Consider the following 16,228-nt stretch of genomic DNA (forward strand, 5'->3'; position numbering starts at 1 on the left):
ATAAGTATTACTATTATTATATTTTCACCTGTAGATCTAATACACTTTACAAAGGTGAATAGTGTTAAGCTATCCCCATTTTCCAGATGGGGAAACTGATGCAGACAGCAGTGACATGACTTGTCCAAGGTCACCCAGCAGTAGAGCTGGTAACTGCTCGGCTACTGATGTACAGTCCTACTGGGCTCCACTGCCTGAGAAAGGCATCTATGACACCCCAGGGATTTCAATTGCAGAGAAAAAAGAATCGCTCTGAATTTGAACTACCTGTGCAAAACCACAAGTATGGGCAATTTGCAGTGCCTCCCACTCCACAGGACTTGCCTACCCCCCTCCTACTGAGATCAATGAGACTGGAAGCGTAATTTTTCTACCCCGATATAACATGACCCACTATAACACGAATACGGATATAACGCGGTAAAGCAGCGCTCCGGGGGGGGGGGGGGGGGCTGCGTGCTCTGGCGGATCAAAGCAAGTTCGATATAACACGGTTTCACATATAACGCAGTAAGATTTTTTGGCTCCCGAGGACAGCGTTATATCGGGGTAGAGGTGTAATTGGCCAAATGGATCACTGCTACTTCGAAACATAAATAAGTCTTTCATTTACAGGAAGAAACAACCAGCATTTGTTGCATTCCAGCTCTTCTCTTACCACTGATGATCAGAACTAAGACAACCATATATCCCTGAAAACTATGAATGTCCCTGTTCTCAGGGTCTGCCTCGCTGCCCTGTCAGTTTCAGAACAAGATTTTTGTCCCAGTCTTTACAGACCTTGGCAGGGTCAGATAAGATCTATAAAGGAGCTGATGAAACTGATGATAGGCTGGCTGAGCACAGCACCTACGCTTCAAGAAACACCCTCCACCAGGCCTGGCACATGTTATCACATAGTTGCATCCACAGGCTGAAATGTTCCAAAGGATCTACTGATTTCAGATGCTCAGCTATAGACACCTTAAGGGGACTTGACTTTCAGCAGGCAGGTACTCAGCACATTCTAAAAAATCAGGCCCCTTTAAAGGATCTCAGGTTTGGTAACCGCAGACTGAAGCACCCAAAGGCACTAGGCACTTTTGAAACTCTTGAGCATTGTGCGATAGGGCAGCAGGGTGTTGCTGAGCTGAGGAGGGACGGGTGAAGTAGGCGGCCATCTCGCTCATCTGTCCATGCATAACTCCCCGCTGCTCATCCATAATGTCCCATCTGTGCCTTCAGCCCCACCCTCTCTTCCCATGAAAGGAGTCCCATGAAAATCTGGTCAGCCTACACAGCTTGATCTGCTAGCATCCCCATGGGGAGCCCCCTATGGATTTCCATCCCCAGGATCCAGCCCCTGGTCACCAGAAGTGTACAATGAGTGCATGTGTTCCAAACCCTCCGGGGGGGAGATTTTCACAGGCATTAGTGGCTGTTAGTCACTTCCCTCTCTCTGACTTTCAGTGAAAGGCAGCCATCATGTTACACTGCATAACCAATCGCTGATCACTACCGTAATAGTCAGGGCACACAGGCAGTGTTGGTCAATTTCTGAAGATTTCTGCTATAGCTCAAATGTTACCAACTCAGAAAATACCAGAATTTACCCTATTCTCTTCGGACTGTACCATGCTCCCACTAAAGTCACATTTTGTCATGGATTTCAGTGGCAGTATGCCTGAGCCATTCATCCCTAGCTTTTACATTACTGAACTCCAACAATGACAATGTTTTGCTATTTCCCATTTTCCAGCAATGTGCAATTGCACGCACAGTTATATAATTTCTCAGTTCAGCAAACCGCACTTTCGAGGCCAGAGTTTATTATTTACCATTATTTATCTATCCAATGGCTCATAACAATGTATTTCTTTAGCATAAAAGAAAATATAGGAACAATTTCCAATTGCTCACTTGTAAACTGTTTACTACCCATCCCCGTGATACTGTCCAGAGTTCTTGAGCAAGCAGATAAAAACTTTGCCTAGGAAATACACGGCAAAGCGGTATATTGGCTTCCAAATGCCTTCAGTCTTTCCCAGCTCCAGGCTCAATGAAATCATGGCATATTTAGCTGTGCTGCTTAATTACATACTTACGGTTCAACACAAGTGGATAGTAAGTTCTGCTTCAGATCTACAGCTGGTGTAAATCAGTATAGCCCCACTTGGGTGCTTTACAGCAGCTGAGGATCTGATCCTCTCTTGGCAATAAAGCACCACGCTTGTTTCTAATTGTTACATAGCGACATAAAATGTGGATAGATTAATGGAGTTAGGGCACCCTGGGTTATAGGGTGACCAAAGTTTATCAGGCACAAATATCGGTTTTTTTACCCAATAGCTCCAACAAAAGAGTCTAGGCTTGCAATAAAAAATGATTTCAGCGCATGCCCTTCAGCATACCTCGACTAAGGTCGTTCTAGTTCAAATTCCATGCTAGAATTTTTCATGTATTTGCAACTGAATAGCTTCTTGGACTCTCTTCGATATACGGAATGGATAGAATCTTCATCATCTGATTCTTACACCTAAGAGAGACCAAACAGTTTTTTCAGCTGCAAATCTGTAAGAAATGGTTTGCTTGGAAGGCAGAACTCTACTCCTAGTTCCTTAGAGATTTGGGGACAGATTCTAGCCTGCTCTATGGCTCCTTTGCACCGTGAACTAATAAGAATGAAGTATAAAGGTGGCTTTTTAATTTTGCTTCACCATGCTGTTTACAGTCAAAGGAACAGTAAATTGTGGAGGCAGGAAAGCTGCCCATCATGAACGCCCCTAGGTTCACACTATAATAATATCAGCGTGAGCTCAGGGAGAAGAGACTGTATGCTGAGGCGTTTATACAAACAAAATAGGAGTTCTTTTAGGTTGCTTTCCAAAATAGCCCATTTTCCCCTAACAAGTACAGCACCAATTTCTTTGCTACAGTCAGGTTGTGGTCTGCAGGAGGCAACCAAGGCAGGGAGAATTTCACATGCCCTTTACAGAGACAGCCAAATTTCACATGTTTTTAAACAAAGAATGCATCAGATTTGAATGGACGATTGCAGCCAGAAGGAGAGTGTGGAAGAGAGAAAAGAAGTATACTGTTCTCTCTGGTTACAAAATGGGCAGGCAGGTCTGCACTGTAGTGAACGAGAAATAATGATACCACCACCTAGGTCTTACATCACGGTAGATCTCAAAGCTCTTTACAAAGGTGGTCTGTATCATTACCCCCATTGTACAGCAGGGGAAACTGAGGCACAGAAAAGGGAAGTGACTTGCCCAAGGTCACCAAACAGGCCAGTGGCAGAACCCGGAATAGAGTCCAGGTCCCCATCCCATGCTCTTATCACTTTTCTTTAGCTTTTTGGGCAGTCTGAGATCTGAGTGGTTTTCCTCCATCTACTGGCTAACACAGCCTGCGATACTGAGGGTCACCACCCAGGTGTTCATAAATCCTGAGTTGAACCATGCCGCCATGGAATGGACTGAACTACATTACAGAGGGGAGAATTAAAGACACCACAAATGCTTCTTCAGGCTTCTCTAAGCCTTCTTAGAGATGATACCATGCTAGCTTGCTATGATCTTCTGCACGACGAGTACTCCTGTGTGCCTGCCCTGAACCCCGGGGATCATTCGAGTGACGTTGCCACAGTCAGACACAACCCAAGGCTGCACTTCCCCCCTTCTCCATTCAGTCAGGTTGCCTTGGTGCTATGTATTAACCCCATGGTCTTCCCTAAATGCATAGCACTACACATGCCACACGTCCCCTTTTTTCCTTCCAGTCAACAGAACTCCTGCGCCAGTCTCACTGGCTCAGGTAGAATGCCAGATTAACCTATCTGCCACAACACAGCATGTTAACAGCCTGCGTCTTCCCTTCATAACGCAGGAGCAGGCTCCAATCATTCACTGTCTGCGAGGAATACAAACAGTATGTGTCAAAACGCACCCGAGCCGGCTAGTCGGAAAAAAGCACTTATTACTGCAAACTCTATATACATTATTTATCAAATGAAGTCTCTGCAGCAGGAATACAATTCATTTTCACTCTCCCCGGCGCTCGCTCTCTCTTTCTCTGTTGTTTCAATAGAAGATGAAAGAACCCATTTATGGAATCTTTGTGGACATTACACGTGCAGCATCTATGGGTGTGTCTGAGCTAGGAGACGTACCATGGGAAATGTTTGGAATATGAGCCACTGGCACATCCAGGCCAACCTCACCTAAAAGCAGGGGCAAGATTTAAGCAGGATCTTTAGGATCCATGGTCAGAGGCAGCTTAGGGCTGTGAACCAGAGACAAACAGGCAGCAGTGCAGGACACAACTGACTGAGGCCAGCTGGCTACTTGAAAGAAGGACGGATAACTCTGGAGATGAAGGGGGGCATTTTTCTCCAAGAGGAAACTTGATATTTGAATGGATCCAGGTGTCATTGAGACTTAAATTTCCAAATAAGTGTCAATGCGCGTCTCCTGCAGTCCCTTCCCAATTGTCACTGATTACAATTTCTTGCACTCACAGAAGCCTCCTTCAATACCAGCCACTCTCCACTTGTACAGTCCCCACTGCCAGAACGTTTGACACTAGATACATAGCAATGAGCCTGCACTAATCCCCTGGCTATGAACAACCTCAAACTTTGGGGACATTCACAATCTACATCCTAATTTGATGGCTTGAGCCCATCTGAACAGTGAGGGAAGGATGCTTTCCTGCAGGAAGAATAACCTTGGTCCAACACTTAAAGTAAAAAATTTTTGTTCCAACAACCCACAAAGTTTGGCTAAGTTTCCCTTCATCCTTATTTTTTTTCCACATTTGCTGCTGCTGCTGCACTTCTTGATTCCTGGCAGGGCCAGAAGTGCCAAAATAGCAGATATAATTTCCCTGTTTAGATGTAGAAAAACAGCAGGAATAAATCCATGCTCTCGTTGATGGGGGGTGGGGGGAGGGGGGAGGTAAAGGAAATTGTAATATGAGCACAACCTTAAAAGGATTATAGTTTAATGCCAGTCCCAGGATATACACATTAGGAAACTTATCTGGGATAGGCTGGGTAGCATTTGGATAGCAACCATGCTTTAAATGGTATTAGGGCCACCTGCCGCTGTGCAGAGCTGGTTGGCAAAGCCTTAATTCCACCACTCTCCAGGCACAGCATTTCAGTGCATTCCCCCTCCTTCTCTGACAGGACAAAAGCCCCTCTGTGGCATGTGACACTTCCAGCACCATGGGGAGAGTGTCATTCTGCACACCATAATCTATCCAAGGTAATGCAGATATGGAGTAAAATCCTGATTCCTTTGAAAACAATGGGAGTTTTTCCAGTGCCTTAAATGGGGCCAGGATTTCATCCCAGATATACACCTGGGAGTTACCACTGATCAGACCAGCAGTAACTCCCCATCACACATGCCCACACAGAGTAGCACAGCTATCCTGCCTCAAAGCCCCTGGTAGAAGTACTCTTGAAGGAGCCATGCTGTCATGAAAGAGGAAGAACCATGAAGTGGCACTTGGAGTCCGATCCAAAGCCCATGTCAGTTACTGGCTTCAGTGGGCTTTGGATCAGGCTCTTGGCCTCTGCAAGCACGCTTCTTCCTGCGGCAGATGCAGGGCCGGTGCTTCCATTTAGGCGACCTAGGTGGTTGCCTAGGACGCCAAGATTTGGGGGGACGGCATTTTGCCGCCCTCGGCAGCAATTTGGCGGCGGGGGGTCCTTCCGCACTCTGGGTCTTCGGCGGCAATTCTGCAGTGGGTCCTTCACTCGCTCCGGGACCCGCCGCAGAATTGCCGACGACGACTGGGAGCGCAGAAGGACCCCTGCCTAGGGCGCCAAAAACCCTGGCGCCGCTCCTTGGCAGATGGCCTCAGATCTAACGGTTCGGGAGACAAGAACCACTCACCAGCATTTCTGCAGGGGGATGGTGGAGTATACTCTACCCCCATCCCAGACAGAAGGAAACTCCATAAGAAGATACCTGTATTGGGGGTAGCCAGTGCTTGCGTGGTGAAGGGATCTCACATCTCCCCCCTAGATACCACAGAAACAGACTAAGAATGATCCTATGCTGAATAAAAGTCATCCCAAGGGCATCACTTATATTGTGCCAAGATCACTACATTTATGCAACATTAAATTCCAATACAGTCTAGTGTATTTTGCTCCTCCACCAAATAGACACCTTTTAACCACCCCAGCCTTAACGACAGAGCCCCAACCGGTGTCTCCATAATATTTGGAAATGAGAAAGATGATTCAGTGCTGAAAAAGCAGCAATCTATTCGCTTCTTAGAAACACGAAGCCCCTGCAGGATTTAAACTTTGCAATGGGCAGTACGCACTTGATCTAGTGGCATACACAATCTCTTGTTACAAGCCTCAACAGAAGCATAATAAAAATTACAATGGAAAGATTAATAAAAAACAAAGCTAACACAAGTTCTGCAGAGTTCAAACCACCTGATCCCTGCTGTTTCATACCAAAAATTTATGTGCACACAAATCAACCTTAATGTGTGTTTTGAGAAAAATAAGAATTTTCCCACATAGGGCCTATCCACAACAACTTATGGAACACATATCGGGCGTGATGCTATAATCATAGTGGACCGGATTCTCCTCTGCTGTAGAAATTCACACCTGGGTAAAATCAATGCAAAATTCACCCAGTTAGAATTTTCCATTTACTCCAATCCGTGTTTTAAACCCACTGCCCAGGTTAAATGACTACACAAGGTGAACGGCAAGGGATAATCAGCTCCCTTGACTTCCATGGGAGTTTTGCCTGGGTAAAGACTTCAGGATGTGGCTAAAAGAACAAACTTTCAATGCTTGGTCCTCTCAGGACAGTTACTCCAGATTCTTATGCTGTTCTGCAGTAATAGTAATGGAACCCTCTTTATAACTGGTATGCAGTGCCCCTACTTAGTGTTACATTGGCTCAGTATCATAGTGCTTGTGCAGTTAAATGGGGTCTGATCATCACCTACACAGAGAGGCACAATGGGGCTGAAACAGGCTTAAATACTGGACCATTCTGGCCAATACACACAAAAGCGGGGAGTGGAACTCCAAGAGGCTTTAGCTCCTCTCCTCATAATATGGTGGAAGCCCTGCCACAAGTTGATCACACTGACAGGGCTCTAAAGTGGACTGCATAGCTGGTATAATGGAGATGGGAGACAACTGCTCTAAGTGGTATGGGCTCCTCCAAACCAACTGACTTTCCATTGGCCTTCTACCCCAATGGGCCTCATTTTATCAAGCCCCACCCATATAACACATCCTGGACCTCTCTACAAACTAGAGGACCAAGAACTCTATGGATTTAGCTTAATTTCTCAAACTTCACATTTTCTGCTGCTTCAGAACTACTAACATAGTTTATTAGGTTTATGTTTCCATGAGATTCTGCATGGAAAGGATTTTGGGCAGGTTTGGGGCAGATGGAGGGCCCATTGTGTACAATACCTAATTTAAAGTCTGTCCTAAATTTGCCTGATCTTTTCATCTCCTTTACGTTCAACATAGAAACTAGCCCTGTTTCCAATATGTTCAATGTATTTTATACATCATTGCATTTAGAAAAAAATCCAATACATGCAATAGATCTGAGCTGACACAGCATGTGCTGTGCATATGGGTAATAGATGACAGTATTTTGATGGCGTCTGGAAGGCAGCATCCTAAGGTATGTAATTTGCATCTACAGGAAGCACAGTAAGTTAAGTGGAGAGGCCCCGAGGAGGTCTACGTTGCCTCCAAGACTCTAAACGTGACAACTATGTATTAGATGCATGGGCACGAGGCCTCACTCGCTGCTTTCACCTCAGTTGAATGAGATGATAGGGAAAAAAATTCAGTGCCCAGTCCAAATTGATAGTGACCAAAAGTCATTATCATCTGGTGGACACGGGGTGGCCTCTGAACTGGGTTTTGATCATTTCAATCCAGTTCCCAGAGGACAGGGGGAACCAGGAATCTCAGCAGAGACCAAGATTCGAATGGGCACAGAGAGTGAATACTCCTCTCACCTCTTAGTTCCGGTGGAACGACATTGGCAAGGTGGGTTTCAGAGTAGCAGCCGTGTTAATCTGTATCAGCAAAAACAACAAGGAGTCCTTGTGGCACCTTAGAGACTAACATATTTATTTGGGCATAAGCTTTCATGGGCTAAAACCCACTTCATTGGATGCATGGAGTGGAAAATACAGTAGGCAGGTATAAATACACAGCACATGAAAAGATGGGAATTGCCTTACCAAGTGGGGGGTCAGTGCTAACGAGACAATTCAATTAAAGTGGTAGTGGTAATGGGGCCAATGTAATCAGGGTGGACCATTTCAAACAGTTGACAAGAAGGTGTGAGTAACAGTAGGGGGAAATTAGTATGGGGAAATTAGTTTTTGTAGTGACCTATCCACTCCCAGTCTTTACTCAGGCCTAATTTGATGATGTCCAGTATGCAAATTAATTCCAGTTCTGCAGTTTCTCATTGGAGTCTGTTTTTGAAGTGTTTTTGTTGAAGAATTGCCATTTTTAAGTCTGTTATTGAGTGTCCAGGGAGATTGAAGTGTTCTCTGACTGGTTTTTAAATGTTATAATTCTTGACATCTGATTTGTGTCCATTTATTCTTTTGCATAGAAACTGTCTGGTTTGGCCAATGTACATGGCAGACAGGGCCGACTCCAGGTTTTCTGCTGCCCCAAGCGGCGGGGGTGTGTGTGAAATGGAGGGGGCCGATTGGTGGTAGCTCGATCGTGCCACTCCATCTTTGGCGGCAGTTTGGCGGCGGGTCCTTCACTCCCTCTCTTCCTCTTTGGCAGCACTTCGGCGGCAGCTCAAAGAGAAAGAGAGGAACTGAGGGCCCTCCCCGCCAAATTCCCGCCAAAGACCTGAACGGGCCACCCCAGCAGCGGACGGAGTGCCTCCCCTTTGTACTGGCCGCCCCAAGCACCTGCTTCCTTAGCTGGTGCCTGGAGCCGGCCCTGATGGCAGAGGGGCATTGCTGGCACATATCACATTGGTAGATGTGCAGGTGAATGAGCCCCTGATGGTGTGGCTGATGTGGTTAGATCCTATGATGGTGTCCCTTGAATAGATATGTGGACAGAGTTGGCAACAGGGTTTGTTGCAGGGATAGGTTCCTGGATTAGTGTTTTTGTTGTGTGGTGTGTAGTTGCTGGTCAGTATTTATTTCAGGGTTGGGGGCTGTCTGTAAGCGAGGACTAGCCTGTCTCCCAGGGTCTGTGAGAGTGAGGACTCGTCCTTCAGGATAGGTTGTAGCTCCTTGATGATGCACTGGAGAGGCAGTGTGTGGAGCAGCTTGGATTTCTGCAGACCATTCTCTTTCTGACGTATTGATGGAGAGCTTTGCTCTGCAGGGCTATCTGTCCAGCATCCTTCACTTGCACTACATTAAACAATAAAATCACAAATTATTGCTATGATAGGGAGATTATTGTGTTATTGTTTTAGCATGAAAGGAGTGGCAGCATGGGAAGGAAGGCAGAATGCCATGTTAAAGCTCTCAATGGCAATGGATTCACACAATGCCACAGGCAGGTATTGGTGCATATACACACAGTAATAGGATGACACTGGCCATGGACTCAAGTCCTTGTGTTTAGTTTTCATCAAGCCTTATGGCACAGGGTTAACGCATCAACTTTTGTTGCGATTCCCTTTAAAAAAAGTCAACAAGTTCCTGCCTGGAGAGGTTGATGGGCACAGAAGGGGCTGGTGGAAGAGTTTGAGGAGGGAAGGGTGATGACTAGGCAGCTGAGTCTGTGGGCATGGGAGTCAATGACAGTAGAGAAGCACTGGATGGAGTAGATGGCAAAACTGAAGGATGAGAGTGACTCTGTACCAGAGGAAGCCCACATGAGGCATTCAATGACCAGGGAGCAGCAGCGGAAGCAGATGTTGTGGGTGAGCCAAGGTTGAGAATTGGTGGGATAGGTGACGGGGTATCAGTGAGGGGCGGTTCAGGGGGGTGAATCTTCTCTTTGACTCCATGGAGGAGAGAATGGGGAGGAGAGAGCAATGAGGAGGAGATTAAGAGATGCAGAGCTGTCGAGGACACTGATGGATGTGAGATCATGGGAGGGTTGAGTGGAGGCTCAGGTAGGCGATGCTACAGGAAATGAGGTGATACTCAGGAACAGAGAACTGTGCTGTGAGGTGATCAGAGGAGGAGCTGTTGTTTGTGATGTGAGGTTGATGGAGTGGCCATTACGCACACACAGCCACATCAGACAGTGGTTCCCTACCTACTGCTGATATCAGAACCCCTATCAGGAGCTGGTAGGTCACACTCAGAAACAGGAAATTTCAGGGGTGAGACAAGCAGATCCATTGAGCACTCCACCCTCTTGAGCCCAGAGATCTCTTGTCCTCTTGCGCTGGACAATACCTGATGTGCTAACCCAAGAGGTTTTGAGAGAGCTCCTTGCTGGATTCCTCTCCCCAGCTCAAAGCCCTCAAGTGTTGATCCTCTGTTCTCAGGATCTCCTGTCTATCTCCCCAATGTTGGGGTTTAGCTACTAGTACAATGTCATGGGGCAGTCAGTTTGGGCTTTACTGCTGAAAGCCATTAGGACAGCCAAATCAGACAAGCCTGAGGAAGACGACAATTAAAAGGCCATTTGTTGTAGTGAACTAAGCAGCAGTTAACAACGTTCTCTGTCACGGGGCAGAATATCACAGACATTTTCTTTCTTTATCGCAAAGAGAGAACCAGATTGGGAGGCCATTGTTGTTCTTGGCAGCAGGCCCCTTTTGGGCACCCTGCCACCCTCCATAGAGATCAAATAGGCTGGAACCTATCACTGGAATTAAATATACGATTGTTTTATTGTAACATCAGACCTCCATCGGTTCCAGTATTTAGAACCTTTTTGAGTCTCTTGTTGTGAAGCTAAAAGTGAAAAGGGCAAGGATAATAAGGCTGATCAAGGGTTATGACATCATCCTGGAACTCAGTGCCCTGCTCTGCCTCAGACTTCCTGAGCAATCTTGGGCAAGTCACTTAGCCTCTGTGTGCCTCAGTTTCCCATCTGTACCATGGTGATAATAGCACTGCCCTACCTCACAGGGGTGTTATGAGGGCAAATATATAAAAGATTGCAAGGACCTCAGATGCTATGCTAATGGGTGCCACATAAGTGCCATAGACAGCGAGCTCCAGATATTACACAAGACCTCTAGATCTGTCCTCAAAGGTCAGACCATTTTGCAAGGCCTCTTCAAGTTTTACCATCATTTGCACAGTAGCTACATGGTAATTACATGTATCTGAATTTGACTAGGTCATATTACCCTCAAATTAATTACCATGAACGCCATGCCCCCTGGTGAGGATAAGAATAAAACCGTATTTATTTTTGTACTTACATTTTACTTGCCATGTAATTAAATAATCAAGTGCTACCACATAATTAAAGGGGATTTACAGAGTGTTTATGCCCTGTGACTTAACATAATTACTGTTAATTCTTCCTTTATGACTTCAGAGTATTGTTGACTAAGCTATACTTGGTTAAGCACAGGAATAGAGGATTTGCCATACTAGATCATGCCATAGGTCCATCAAGACTGTGATCCTAGCTTCAGCACTGGCCAGTAGCCAACACTTCTGTCTTCAGATATGTGGATTGCACAGTTTTAATCCGATAATTAAGGGAGCTCCTGTCATTGAAGTATTGATGCTCCCAGAATATTAGAGAAACAAGGTAGAAGAGGTAATATCTTTTATTAGACCATAAAAGATATTACTTCACTCACCTTGTCTCTCTAGGGGAGCTAAGCACTTTTAAAAAACTCACCTCACTAGGTTACTATCGCACTATGAATTCACATGGGCTAAATTGCTGATCTTATTCCCATTGGCTCAAAGTGTCTCAGAACGATAAGAGGTTATATGCTGTTGCAACCAATGTTGTAGCTGCCTGTGTATTTAATTCATTAGTAGCCCTGAGTAAAGTAGCATAACAGTTTTCATGGGATTTCTTCTGGCCAGTGGTGCAGTTGAGAGTTGATTTTTCAGTGACATTTCAGATGAGTGGTTATTTTATTGCTTGGAAACACACAGTTTTGCTTGGATTTTTGTGTTGACAAAATTTTGCACAGGAGTAACACAGGCAACATTCAGGCAACACCAAGAACCTCAAAACCACCACTTAGGCTGCTACCCAGCGTCCCTCGGCACTCAAATTTCCACTGTTAAAGTCTGCTAGACACCTACATTTCTGCCAGTGAGTATGCACACAACCACCTGGGTCTAGGCACCCAGGCACCTGTCTCATGCTTAAACCTTATGGGATCCTCAACCTAGCCATTCCCACACCTCTCTCTCCTGTGGGGGCCCAATCCAAGAGATGTGCTCAGAGCCACAACCCAAGTCCTTTTGTGGAGCTAGCCCATAGTGATCATCTCCGTGACTTCCATGACCTCTGTGACAGACGTGCAGGCTTAATCATGAGTGAACGTTTTTGCCCACTATGCATTAAGCGAGAGAGGCATGCATGAGCCATCTATGATTGGATATTGGCCACAGGATGCAGAGATTAGAACGTTCGGCAGCAAACACAAGCTGCGGGAGAACTGAAAAAATAAAGAATGCACAATTGCACCTTGTCTACAAGAGCAGCGGCAGCTGATAAGCAAGCATTGCCTCCTGGCCAGCCCCTGCATGTACTCAAAGCATTACTGATTCTCATGACTTGTACATGGCACACAGACTGTTACAGGAGCAATGCCGACAATTCAATAAAAAGTATCGAGGAGTAAAGGCAGTTGCTCCATGACTACAGATGGAATTTCCATCATGAGCCCAATTTTATCTGAGCCTCCTAAAATCCACCCAAAAATGCCGTAGGCCTCACAATGGGTAGGTGGGACGTGGCACCAAGATGGGATTTTTCTGCAAAGTTTGAAGTGGATTGGACATGGGGTTCCTGATTATGACACCCTAAAAGCTGAGCTGCTCACTAGAGTCCAGGAAGTATTTTTCCCCTCTAAGCCCCTCCCCGCAAAGAAAAATCCAGAAGGATGAGAAGTACAACTTCACTTTTCCAGCTCCCCTGGCTGATGTGGCATCCAAAGTCTAATTGCATTAGTTCCCAAATTTGGAACATGGCTATTGAACATCTGCCCTAGAAAACCTGGTATAAGATGGGCAGTCGGACGCCTCACAGTACATGAAACTAAGCATGTTTGTAAGCGTTTGCAGGATCAGGGCCTAAACAGACCGTGTCATATTAGAGACTGAGGCACCGAGAAAGTAAGTGACTTGGCCCAGGTCACACAGGGAATCTGTGGCAGAGCTGGGAAATGTATTCAGCTCTCCTGTCATAAACACACGTACATCCTTCCTCTCCAGCCCTTTGCATATCAGGGACAGACCTCAAAATGTAACCAGGGAGGGTTATCAATGGAGGATAAAGGAGAATTTTTTCCTCTAAAGGCCTGAGAGGGGCAACAATCTCTGGAGCTCATGCCCTCTTGCAGGCATCAGGAGGCCCACAGAGAGGAGGGGAAGCCCCCCAATCTAGCTCCTGCTCCCATCCGCCTCTCCTCTAAGCTCCATAAGAAAGGAACCCTTTTATTTCAGAGAAATGGCACAAAGAGAGCAGGAGCTGTCCATATCTTCCTCTCTGGGCATAGTGGGGTTTCCATCAGGTGTAAGACCAGCAAAACTGGTTCCTACATTACCTCTCCAGCACCCTCCAGCCTTAGGCAATTCCCAGCTGATAGACAATCCCTTGGGGACAGCAGTCAGCTGGCAGAGCGTAGAGCACTCTAGGCTAGGCATGGTTCCAAACTGTATCAAGTCTGTGGTCAGCATAAAACCAGCCAGAGAATCATGGAGGCAAAACAGGCCCACTCTCGCAGGAGTGCCTAGGTGGGCTGACTGGAGAATCTGGGCTATGGGGGGGGGGGGGGGGAGGTTGGATGCCGAAATGAAATATTACCACCTATATTTTCCAAAAGTAACTCAGTTTTTGGGGCCCCAACTTGAAATGCCTTAAAGGGGCCTTTTTTCCAGAGGGTGGGTGCTGAGTACTTTCCGAAAACAAGGCCCCTTTAAACTGCCTCAAGATGTGCACCCAAAATCACTCGTCATGGCCAACGTGTTCGTGGAGGCTCTGTGAATGCACAGGCAAGTGCTTTTAATTTTGCACTGACCATTTCACACAGCTCTATGAATAAATCAGGAGGCAGAGCTAGGTAGGAGAGCTCTCGTGGAGCTGGTTAAACTGATGTTTCAATCTCTGTCTCACCTTTTCTTTGTCTAACAAAAGTGATTTAGTTTATGGATGTGCCAGAATAAGTACTTCGTGATTCTGCAATACACAGCACAGAGGAAAATGAAATCCTTTTGCAATGCAGACAGGCAGTTAGGAGTGTAGGGCATGTCCAGAGAATTCCTTCCCGACCATTGTGGAAATAGACATATGCCCTGAAACATGGCATAACTCTTAGTTCAATATGTTTGGGAGGCTTTGTTGGCTAGCCACTCGCCTTCTCCTAGCCCTTAGCCTTGAAAGCAAGCCTTTCTGTGCTCAGCCATCAGAATCACCTCTAATGCAAAGAGTGAGCATGTATTTATCAGGGCACAGGGGTGGGTGTAAGAATACAAAAGGTTTCTTCACATTTTACAGTCACTGAGTATGTAGGTCTGGCGGCCTTAAAAAAGGCTCTGCCCAAAGGGTCACATTTCCAAGTGCTCTGAACCCTGTAGAAGAGGCATCGTCGCCTCCCAAGCACCCCCCATGTGGCAGACTGTGGCTCTAGTAGGTCACCTGGGTTTAGAAGCTTCTTCTCTGAAAACTCCTGGCAAAGGTAGGTAGGGAACAGGTCAGCCCACTCCAGTGGGTTCCAGCTTAGGGCCTTTGTTTGGAAGAGCCGGAACCAGTCCTCTCAGCCCCTTGCTGTACCCTGAGCTACTGACGCTCTCTGTAGTCTTCTCCAACCTCCTGCCCTGCTTCTCTGTCTTTAGAGGGACAGTTTGTCTGGCAGCTTCTCACCAGTCTGCTGGAAGGGTGGGTGGGTCAGTCGGTCGGTCCATCCACCTCCCCCCTCTCTCTCTGCCCCCTTTCTCCTCAGGAGTTCCCCCTCTAAACTAAGCTCCTTAACTTTTTATCATGCCCAGGTGCTTCCCTGCCTAATTAGCTGCCTCCCAGTTACTCAGTGAGTTAATTACTCCCAGGTGAACCTGAGCTGCCTCATTCCCCCTTGTGGAGCCTGTCAGAGGTAGGGGCTCGGCCCCTGGTCCGTTCAGAGGGCCAGCTGCCCTCTGACACGCCCACAACTGGGACTCGGTTTTCAGAAGAACTCACTTTCCCTTAGGCACCTAAATAAGAGCTAGATTTGAAAAGCAGCCAGCACCTCCCATTGGGAAACTTGTGCTCAAAAGAGCTCAGCCTCCACTCTGGCTTCTTATTTATGAACCTACCTGGGTGCTGAGCTCTTATGAAATGGGGCTAATCTTGCAAATGGTGGAGCACCCACATCCCTCACGGCTGGAGTTGCACTTGCTCAGCCCATGCTTGGATCGGGCCCTAGATGGTGAGGGCAGCCTGGTTTTCAGACCCTGGTGCCTAATGAACAGCACCAAACTCTGTGTTCACATGCTGAGATCAGAATTTAAATGTCTAGATTAGACTGGGAGCTACTTGGGGCAGGGCCCATCTTTTGGTTCTGTTTTTGTACAGCGCTACGCACAGCAGGCTCCTGATTTATAACCAGGGCCACCAGGCACTACTGCAATCAGGGCCGGCTCTAGGTTTTTTGACGCCCCAAGCAAAAAAAATGTTGGCTGTGCCCCGTTCCAGCCCTAGGCTCCTCGCTGCACCCCCTTGCCGCCCCAACCCTGGGCTCTCCCCCACCACCCGCAACCCCTGCTGCCCCAGCCCTGGGCTCTCCCCCCTCCCCACACACACACCCTGCCGCCCCAGCTCTGGGCTCCCCCCTACCTTCCCACCATTGCCCCCTACTCACACCTCCTGCTGCCCCACCCCTGGGCTCTCACCCCCCCCCACCCGCACCCCCTTGCTGCCCCAGCTCTGGGCTCCCCCCTACCCCCTCACCATTGCCCCCCACTCACACCTCCTGCTGTCCCAGCCCTGGGCTTTCCCCACACACACCTGCACCCTCCTTCCGCCGCAGCCCTGGGTCACCGGTAACTCGCTCCCAGGGCAGGTCATTCAGCAGGAATTTTAGATGTGCACAGAACACAG

General features: G+C 47.1%; 1 protein-coding gene and 1 long non-coding RNA gene across 3 annotated transcripts in view; one reads left to right on the forward strand and one right to left on the reverse strand.

The window, feature by feature from the left end:
* Window positions 1-16,228, forward strand: part of TNR (tenascin R) — a 293,152-nt gene that overhangs the window by 181,520 nt on the left and 95,404 nt on the right. The window lies entirely within an intron of this gene.
* Window positions 9,261-16,228, reverse strand: part of LOC135973086 (uncharacterized) — a 156,939-nt gene continuing 149,971 nt past the window's right edge. For both annotated transcript variants that reach the window (XR_010589790.1, XR_010589789.1), the window contains exon 3: window positions 9,261-9,399. This is a non-coding gene — a long non-coding RNA (uncharacterized LOC135973086). The remainder of the gene's footprint in view (window positions 9,400-16,228) is intronic.

This window comes from Chrysemys picta, chromosome 8, assembly GCF_011386835.1.
Source record: "Chrysemys picta bellii isolate R12L10 chromosome 8, ASM1138683v2, whole genome shotgun sequence".
Classification (NCBI taxonomy): Eukaryota; Metazoa; Chordata; order Testudines; family Emydidae; genus Chrysemys; species Chrysemys picta.